This window comes from Sapajus apella, unplaced genomic scaffold (genome assembly GCF_009761245.1).
Source record: "Sapajus apella isolate SASKATOON/1434 unplaced genomic scaffold, GSC_monkey_1.0 scaffold122, whole genome shotgun sequence".
NCBI lineage: Eukaryota > Metazoa > Chordata > Mammalia > Primates > Cebidae > Sapajus > Sapajus apella.
The window spans coordinates 3,893,589-3,903,206 of record NW_022437062.1 but is presented as its reverse complement, the minus strand read 5'-3'; the positions used below and the strand labels follow the sequence as shown (position 1 = coordinate 3,903,206).

General features: G+C 37.7%; 1 non-coding gene and 1 pseudogene across 1 annotated transcript; both read left to right on the top strand.

The window, feature by feature from the left end:
• The first annotated feature begins 3,198 nt into the window (after nucleotides 1-3,198).
• Nucleotides 3,199-3,414, top strand: LOC116538817. Its single transcript, XR_004263790.1, has one exon. It is a non-coding gene; the product is annotated as a small nucleolar RNA U3 (small nucleolar RNA).
• Nucleotides 3,415-6,943: 3,529 nt separating this feature from the next.
• Nucleotides 6,944-9,284, top strand: LOC116538705 (annotated as a pseudogene).
• The last annotated feature ends 334 nt before the right edge of the window (nucleotides 9,285-9,618 follow it).

The window sequence follows — 9,618 nt, the reverse complement described above, 5'->3', positions numbered from 1 at the left end:
GGTCTCTCACTTCATCACCCAGGCTGGAGTACAGTGGTAAAATCACAGCTCACTGCAGCCTTGACTTCCCTGGCTCAACTGATTGTCCCACCTCAATCTCCTAAGTAGCTGAGACTACAGGCATGTGCCATCATTACACAGCTGATTATTTGGTATTTTTTCTAAAGACGGGGTTTTGCCATGTTGCTCAGGCTGGTCTCAAACTACTGGGCTCAAGCAATTCACCCACCTCAAACTCTCGATGTGTTAGGATTACAGGTGTGAACCACCATACCCGGCAACTAAATTGGATTTCAGAGGAATCATGAAATTTTTCTCTTTGGAAGACACTGCTGAAAGAATAAAAAGACAGGCTGCCATTTAGAGGAAAATCTTTGCAAATCGTATATCTGATATTTTTAAGTGCTCATAATATATAAGGAATTCTACGATCTCAATAATAAGAAAACAAAACAAACAAAAAACCAATTTTTTATTTGGATAAAAGATTCAGATAGGTACTTTACCAAAGAAGACATGTAAATTGCAAGAAAGTACCTGAAAAGATGCACAATAGCACTAGACACTAGACATTAAAACCACATGAGATACCCTTGCCCACTATCAAAATGGCTGAAATAAAACAGATGGATCACACCAAGTGCTGGCAAATATGTGGAGGAACTGGAATTTTCATATACTGCTGTTAGGAAACTTGGAAGTTTCTTAAAAAGTTAAATATACAACTACCATATGATCCAGCTCAACTATCACATATTTAATTTTTTTAAAAAAATGAAAGCATATATCTATAGCAAGACTTGAAAACAAATGTTCATAGCTTTATCTGTAATAGCCAACAGATGAAAACAACCAAAATGTCCATCAACAGGTAAACAGATTTACAATTTGTGGTATATCCATACAAAGGAATACTACTCAGCAGTTAAAAGCAATGAACACATGCAACAACATGAATTATCTCAAATAATTATGCTCACTGAAAGAAGCTAGATGAAAAAGCTATATGTAACATGAATTCATATATATGAAATTCTAGAAATTGCACGCTTAACTACTGTGACCAGAAGCAGATCAGTGATTGTTGGGCATGCAGTTTAGGAGCCATAGGGAGGGATTAACCAAGGAAAATAAGGAATTTGGGGGGAGTGATTTATTATTTTGATTGTGGTGATGGTTTCAAGAGTATACATGTTTGTCTAAATTTGTCATGTATGTTTTATGTGCATTTTATTGCATGCCAACTATACTTAAATAAAACAAAAATTTTAAAGGATAAATAGAAAACACAAACTAATAGAGTAGAAATGTGGACTGGGAATCTTTGTTTTTCTTTCCAAATTCACTGTCTGTAAATACTTTTCTACCCTGCTGCATGGCCTGAGAGATTGACTCCCCTGGGCAAAATCAGAGACTTCTTTGCTCTCTTGTTTCTGTTTGGATTCAGCCAAAGAAGAGGAAGATTAGACAATCAGAAAGAAGAAGAATGAGGTTGAGTATTCACTGCCCTGGCTTTCTCCCTGCAGGATTGCATCGGATTGGCTGATTCCTTAATCAGAGGTCTCAGTTCTTCTCAGGCCACTCTACACATAGCCTTCTCTGACCCGAGGTCCCAGTAACTATTCCTTTCTCTCATTCCCCCAGCACTAATGGGGGAAATAAAGCCTGCCTGCCATTATAAGCTCTGGGTTACTTTCCTTTTAGTGTTCCTATACCCAGACCATACCTTTTTTTTTTTTTTTTTTTTTTTCCCCTTGCAAATGATGCCATGTATTTCCTTCTGGGCTTTCAACTAACCAAAAAAAAAAAAAAAAAAAAAAAAAAATACAAATACATCACTAATTATAATTATACAAACTCTCCAGTTAAAAGTTTAACTTTTGGCCGGGCGCGGTGGCTCAAGCCTGTAATCCCAGCACTTTGGGAGGCCGAGGCGGGTGGATCACGAGGTCAAGAGATCGAGACCATCCTGGTCAACACGGTGAAACCCCGTCTCTACTAAAACTACAAAAAATTAGCTGGGCATGGTGGTGCGTGCCTGTAATCCCAGCTACTCAGGAGGCTGAGGCAGGAGAATTGCCTGAACCCAGGAGGCGGAGGTTGCGGTGAGCCGAGATCGCGCCATTGCACTCCAGCCTGGGTAACATGAGTGAAACTCCGCCTCAAAAAAAAAAAAAAAAAAAAAACAGTTTAACTTTTAAAACAGACAGATTGAATATGGACAGACTTGTTAATGGAAGATTGAATTTTAAAACAATAATAAAATCAGACTATATGCTGCTTACAAGTGGTGCACTTAAAGCACAAGGATGCAGAAATGTGTGTACAGGATGAAAATGTTTACCATGCAAATATTACTATTATCCAAAATAAATTATAGTCACACCAAACATTAAGCATTATTGGGAATAAGGACGGAACCAAATAAGGTTGGGCACAGTGGTTCACACCTGTAATCCCAGCACTTTGGGCAGCTGAGGTGAGAGGATCACTCGAGGCCAGGAGTTCGAGACCAGCCTGGCCAACATGGTGAAACCCCATCTCTATTAAAAATACAAAAAAAAAAAATTTAGCCAGGTGTGGTGGTGGGTACCTGTAATCCTAGTTACTCAGGAGGCTGAAGCTGGAGGATGCTGGAACCTGGGAGGCAGAGGTTGCAGTAAGCGGGAATTGTGTCACTGCACTCTAGCCTGGGTGACAGAGTGGGACTCTGTCAAAAAACAACAATAAAAAAGGAAAGGGGAGGGAAGGGAAGGAGAAGGAAAAGGAAATGGGGAAGGGAAGGGAAGGGAAGGGAAGGAAAAGTAAACAGGGAAGGGAAGGGAAATAGGGAAGGGAAGGGAAATGGGGAAGGGAAGGGGAAATAAACAGGGAAGGGAAGGGAAATAGGGAAGGGAAGGGAAATGGGAAGGGAAGGGGAAGGAGAAGAAAGGGGAAGGGGAAGAAATGGGAAAGGGGAGGGAAGGGGGAAAAGAAAGGAAAAGAAGGGGGAAGGAAAGGGGAAGGGGAAGGGAAGGGAGATAAGAAAGGAAGGAGGAAGGAAACAAAAGGAATGGAAGGGGGAAGGAAGGGGGAAAGGAAAGGAACGGGAAAAGGAAAGGAAGGAGGAAAGGAACAGGGAAAGGAAAGGAAAGGAAGGGGGAAGGAAAGGAAAGGAAAGGGGAGAGAAAAATCAAATAATGATAAAAAGAAAAATTCAAGACAATACTTTCAAGAATCAAGATTGTTTATATAGCTCATTACTAAAGAAGTTTCTCTGAACGTGTGAAGTGCTGCAGACCATGAGGAGAATCAGTGTTGTCTCCTGAGCATGAAGCAGGCTCTTGTTGCTTTACTGCAACCACCATGTACCACTGATGACCATTCTTCTCTTCCTCCAGGAGAGTAAGAGGGAAAGGACTCAGTCTGAGTGGTTTCCCTTCTTGTTAAAAAAAGAAAGAAAAAAAATTCACCAGCAAGTTATAACTATTATAAAGGCATATGTATTTAATAAATAACTTCAAAGTATATAAAGTTAAAAAATGACCGAATTACAAAAAGAAATTGAAAAAGCAGTAAACATGATGGAAGATTTTAACACACCTTTCTCAGTAATTCAGGAAAATAAAAATTAGGTAAAATGTAGATCTGAGCAACCCAAAACATTAGAGCATACGCTTTACAAACACACATTCGTAACCGAAAAAAGTGCCATGAAGCAAACTCCTATAAATATCAAAATATAAGCATCAAAAACTCAAAAACAAAAACGACCCATGTTCTCTGATTATTAGTTTGAATTTGATAACAATAACAAAATCCTGTACATGAAGAAATGCTTCAAAAAAATGAATATTCAAATAAATACTAAGAGTATAAAAAGGCACCCAACATCACTGTGAATCAGGGAAATACAAATTAAAGCCAGAGGAATACATTAATACTAGTACATACCCACAAGAATGACTAACATTAAAAAGAGTGACATTACAAGAGTGGGCAAGGATGTGGGAGAATTCTTCCCCTCATGTATTGCTGGAATGAGTGTATTTGTTACAAGGATTTTGGAAAACTGTTTTTTGACAAGATAATAATAGTTCCCTACCCATGGTTTTGCTTTCCACAGTTTCAACTATCCATAGTCAGCCACAGTTGGAAACTATTAAGATATTTTGACAGAAATACAGAGAGAGAGGCCACATTCACATAACTTTTATTACAGTATATTGTTATAATTGTTCTATTATTAGGTATTGTTGTTAATATCTTATTAGGTCTAATTTATCAATTAAACTTTTTCATATGTGTGTATGGGAATAAACATAGTATACACAGGCTTCAGTACTATCTGGGCTTCCAAGTATCTATTGAAGATCTTGGAACATATTCCCTATGGATAAAGGGGGACTAGTACATTATTAAAACTACACACAGGCCTACCATTTAGCCCATCAATTCCACCCCTAAGTATTTACCTAAAAGGAATGAATGAATATTTTCACCATAAAGCTATAGAACAATGTTTATGGCAGTTTTATTTATAACGGCTCCAAACAGGAAACAATTCAAATGTCCATTAACAGGAGAATGGGTGAGTTCTGTTCTATTTAAACAATGGAATATTACATGACCATAAAAAAGAATGAATTACTGGTACACAGAACAACACTGCTGAATCTCACAAATGTTATGTTAAGCAAAAGAAGAAGCTAAACACTTTACACACATACTACTTGATTCCATTTATAAGAATTGTAGGAATAGACAAAACTATATACAATGATAGAATTCAGAATAGTAGTTACCTCTGAGGTAAGGTACTAACTGAGAAAGGATGCAACAAGAACAAAAAAATTTTAAAATAACTCCACATTTTTTGTGGTACGGACACTTACCATGAGATCTTCCCTCTAAAATTTTCAAGAGTGCAATAGAGTATTGTTATTGGTAACTACAGATACAATGCTTTACAGCAGATCTCTAGAACTCACTCATCTTGCTTAACTGAAAGTCTCAGCCCATTGACTAGCAGCTCCGTCTCCTCCTCTCCCGCTACACCCTGGCAACCACCATTCTACTCTTTGATTCTGTAAATTTCACTGTTGTAGATACCTCATATAACTGGACTCACACAGCACGTATCCTTCTGTGACTGGCTTATTTCACTTAGCATAATGTGGGAATGCAAAATGGCACAGCTGCTAAGGAAAACAGTATGGAATTTCCTCAAAAGATTAAAAATATATCTTCCATATGATCAAACAATCTCATTTCTGGGTATATATCCAAAAGAACTGAAATGAGATCTCAAAGAGATATCTGTACTCCCTTGTTCATTGAAGCATTATTCATAATAGCCAAGATACAGAAACAACCTAAGTGTCCATCAGCAGCTAAATGGATAAAGAAAATGTGGTATATGCATGTAATGGAACATTATCCTGCCTTAAAAAAGAAGTAAATTCTGCAACATGTGACACTATGGATAAACCTTGAGGATATTATGCTAAGGAACATCTGAGTAGTAGAAATGTTCTGTCTTTATCTGTTTGGTAGATGGCTCTCTGTATCTATGTTTCTGTCTGTATAGTGTATTATAGTAATGTATAATGTATGTAAAAATGTATCAAGTTGTACACTTAAGCCTGATGCTCTTTCCTTACATATGTTATGCCTTCATTTAAAAGAATATGAAGAAGTCATAAATTTGAAAATTAAAGAAATTGAACCAGCTATTTAAAATTTGCTTATGCAGAAAAACAGGTTCAGGCAAAATTCTACCAAAGAAAACCACACTTTAACTAATATGCAAAATAGAAGATCTTCAACTTATTTTATGAGTCTAATATCATTTTAGTATCAAAACTAGATTAGAAGAACATGAGAAGGAAAATTTTGTTTTACTGATTAACATGGATGGGCTTGTTTCACTGATTAACATAGTTGGAAAATGTTTAAATAAAACTTTAGCATACTAAATGCAAGGGAGGAAAAAAGACACTATGAACAACTTTATCCCCAAAAGTGCAAGGATGATTCAACTTCTAAAAATTGATTAATATATTTCACCATATTAACAGAATAAAGTTCCAGAAATATCCACAAAAGTCTTCTTGAGTTTTTAGCTATATACCATTCTGTTCATTTATGTAGGATGATAATTCATGAGGCTAGGCAAAGAATAACTACAAGGAAGTGTACACTGAACAATTCCCAGAACCCATGATGGGGTCTTGCCATGTTTCCCAGGCTGATCTCAAACTCCTAAACTCAAGTGATCTACCTGCCTTGGCCTCCCTAAGTGCTGGGATTACAGGTGTGAGCCACTGCACCTGGCCAGAAGTTTTATTCTTAATAGCCCTAAACTAAAAACAATCACATTTGCATCAACACTTAAATGGATAAACAGATAAACAGTATTCTGGATACAATTCAGTAGTATTCTGAGTAGTGAATAGTATTGTGGGTAGTGAATACTACTCAGAAGTAAGAATGAACTCATTCATTGACAATGGGTAAATCTAGAAAATACTTTGCTAAGCAAAGAAGCCAGAAACAAGAGAATGAACATTTATATGAAATTCCAGAAAAGGCAAAACAAATCCAAAATGGCAAAAAGAAAACCAGTGTTTTCCTGTGGCTGGGGTAGATGTTGGAACTGCCTGCAAATAAGCACGGAAGAATTGTTTTCTATGTCTTGATTAGAGTGGCGATTATATTGGTAGATACATTTGTCAAAACTCATCAAAGTGCACACTTACAATTTTATCATATAAAAAGTATACTCCAACAATATTAATCTAAAATTTACAAACATTACAAATTTTCTAGCAACAGAAATAAAGAAATTGTAAATAAATTATTCAAACATGCAAAATTCTTATGGGGAAAATTACAACTTATTATTGAGGACATACAGGAGGAAGACCTTTTAAAAATACGCTTGTACTTTTTGCTGTAGGCCCCAGTGATTGCTGTCGAAAGGGGCAAGTTCATGAAACCTGGGAAGGCGGTGCCTGCCCTGGCTGGACGCTATTCTGGGCACGAAGCCGTCATCGTGAAAACATTGATGATGGCACTTCAGATCGTCCCTACAGCCATGCTCTGGTGGCTGGACTTGACCGCTGTCCCCTCCAAGTGACAGCTGCCATGGACGAGAAGAAGATCGCCAAGAGGTTAAAAATCAAGTCTTTTGTGAAAGTTTATCACTACAATCACCTAATGTCCACAAGGTACTCTGCGGAATCCCCTTGAACAAAACTGTCATCAGTAAGGGTATCCTCAGAGATCTTGCTCTGAAATGCAAGGCCCAACGAGAGGCCAGGGTCAAGTTTGAAGAGAGATACAAGACAGGCAAGAACAAATGGTTCTTCCAGAAGCTGTAGTTTTAGATGCTGTGTTTTGGTCATTAAAAATTAAAAGGAAAAAAAAAAACCAAGAAAAAAATAATTTTGTTCATAGGCAGACTCAATATCATAAACATGTCAACTTGCCCTCAAATAAGCCAAAACTTCAAAGAGCAAAGGGCCAAATATAGCAGTGAAATCTTCAAGAATGAAAATTATCTTTGAAGACTGATGGAAAAGACTAGAAATGATGTGCTAAGTAAATGACAAAAGCTTAAAGGCATTTACATTCCATCACAAAAAATAATCTCACGGGTATGTTTTAAGAAAGAAAATAATTTGATTCTGTTTATTAAAAAAGCAGCACCGGGAAATGTATATATTTGTCATGGTAAATTAGTAACCCCTCCCATCAACTAATTAGGCTGTTTTAACAGTAAGACCAGTTACAGTGATAAGTTCTGAATAAGAAAAAAAGCATCATTTTTTTTTAATACTAGTCAGAGTCCTGATTTGTTAGTCTTAAAGGTTTTACCAATTTTTTTTTTTTTCTTTAAGACAGGATCTCGCTCTGCTGCCCAGGCTGTAGTGCAGTGGTGCAATCATGGCTCACTGCAGCCTCTACCTTCTCAGGGCAAAAAGTTTTTCGAATCTTACAACATCAAATTGTCTTTAATTAGAGCATAAATATATTATGATAAATCTGATTCACATTGAAAATGTTACTCTCAGTAAGAGTCTATCAAAAATGATATAGTAAATATGAATAGGAATGAGAAAAACAAAAATGTTCACTTGTTAGGGTGAAGAGAAAGTATTTTTTTCTGCTTTATATTTCTGACATTCCTGTCATAATGTTGGTTCTCCAACTTGTTTCAATGAGAGTCAATCACAAGGCAAAGTTGATTTCACCAACTATTACTAACCCTTTTTTAGTTTCTTAACCTAATATAATTTGATGACAGGTTCAGAGTCAATGAGGAAGCTAATGCCCACCTCTGTTATCCCTCTCTCCCAACACCTCGCCACAGCCACCTGTTGCAGCCAGTGGACCCCCCACGGATAAGTACCGTAATCAGCTTTGAGCTCTCATATGCTCAGCATCAGTTATCAGTAACAGGGAACCACATAAAATGAGATCTGCACAATATTAAGTCTTATCAGGAAAAAGTAAGACATTATCCGTTCTCTGAACCACAGCATGATGTCATAATTCATCTGAACCAGGAACACTTTTTTGCATGCAGTCATTGTGCCTTGGTAAGAAAGATATGTCGAAGCTTGAGAAACATTCAGTGGTGGGGTGTCATAGAATGGTAATATGTGAAGATCTAAGAGTCAGCTTTACCTAACTTGCTATAAGGAATGCAGGTGTTACCAAATAGACTAATTAATTAGGTAAGTGTATTGGAGGTAGTATTCTGAAATAGCCTGTTTTTTTCTTTGGCCTTTCTGAGTTCATGACATCCTTCTGATTGGGCCAAGGAAACTCCCAGTAAGGAAGAAGGCAAGAGGTCAGGTGGTTTGTTGTATCAATGAAATATCAATTTGAAAATTTCAATAAAATAATCTTATAATGGTCATTAAAAGCCATTTTCTTGAGACAATGTCTAAATTATTCTTTTTTCTCTTCTTTTTTCAAGAACCAAGACTAGAGCACCTGCTCAAGTTATTTGCCCTGTTTCTCCCAGAGAATATTCCTTCTGCCCATTAGGCTTAGGTAGAAGAAAGGTAATGACACAGTAAAAGGGAGAAATCTACTCTTTTTAGGCCCAGGGTATTCGGAAGAAATTAGGAAGATGGAGAGAGTGGAGGAGAAGGGGGAAGGAAAATACCTCAGTGTTCCCTTTCTTCATACTTCATCCCCCAACTTGGAGGTGACCCTTCAGAGAAAGTTGTCTTTGGGGATATATATGCAGATAAATTGAAGAAAATACCAGAAGGAGGATGGTTCTATGCCAGCATACTTTTTTTTTTTTTTTTTTTGAGACGGAGTTTTGCTTTTTTTCCCCGGGTGGGGGGCAATGGCGCGATCTCGGCTCACCGCAACCTCCGCCTCCTGGGTTCAGGCAATTCTCCTGCCTCAGCCTCCTGAGTAGCTGGGATTACAGGCACGCGCCACCATGCCCAGCTAATGTTTTGTATTTTTAGTAGAGACGGGGTTTCATCATGTTGGCCAGGATGGTCTCGATCTCTTGACCTTGTGATCCACCCGCCTCAGCCTCCCAAAGTGCTGGGATTACAGGCTTAAGCCACCGCGCCCAGCCAGCATGAGATACTTAACAAGCCAGGA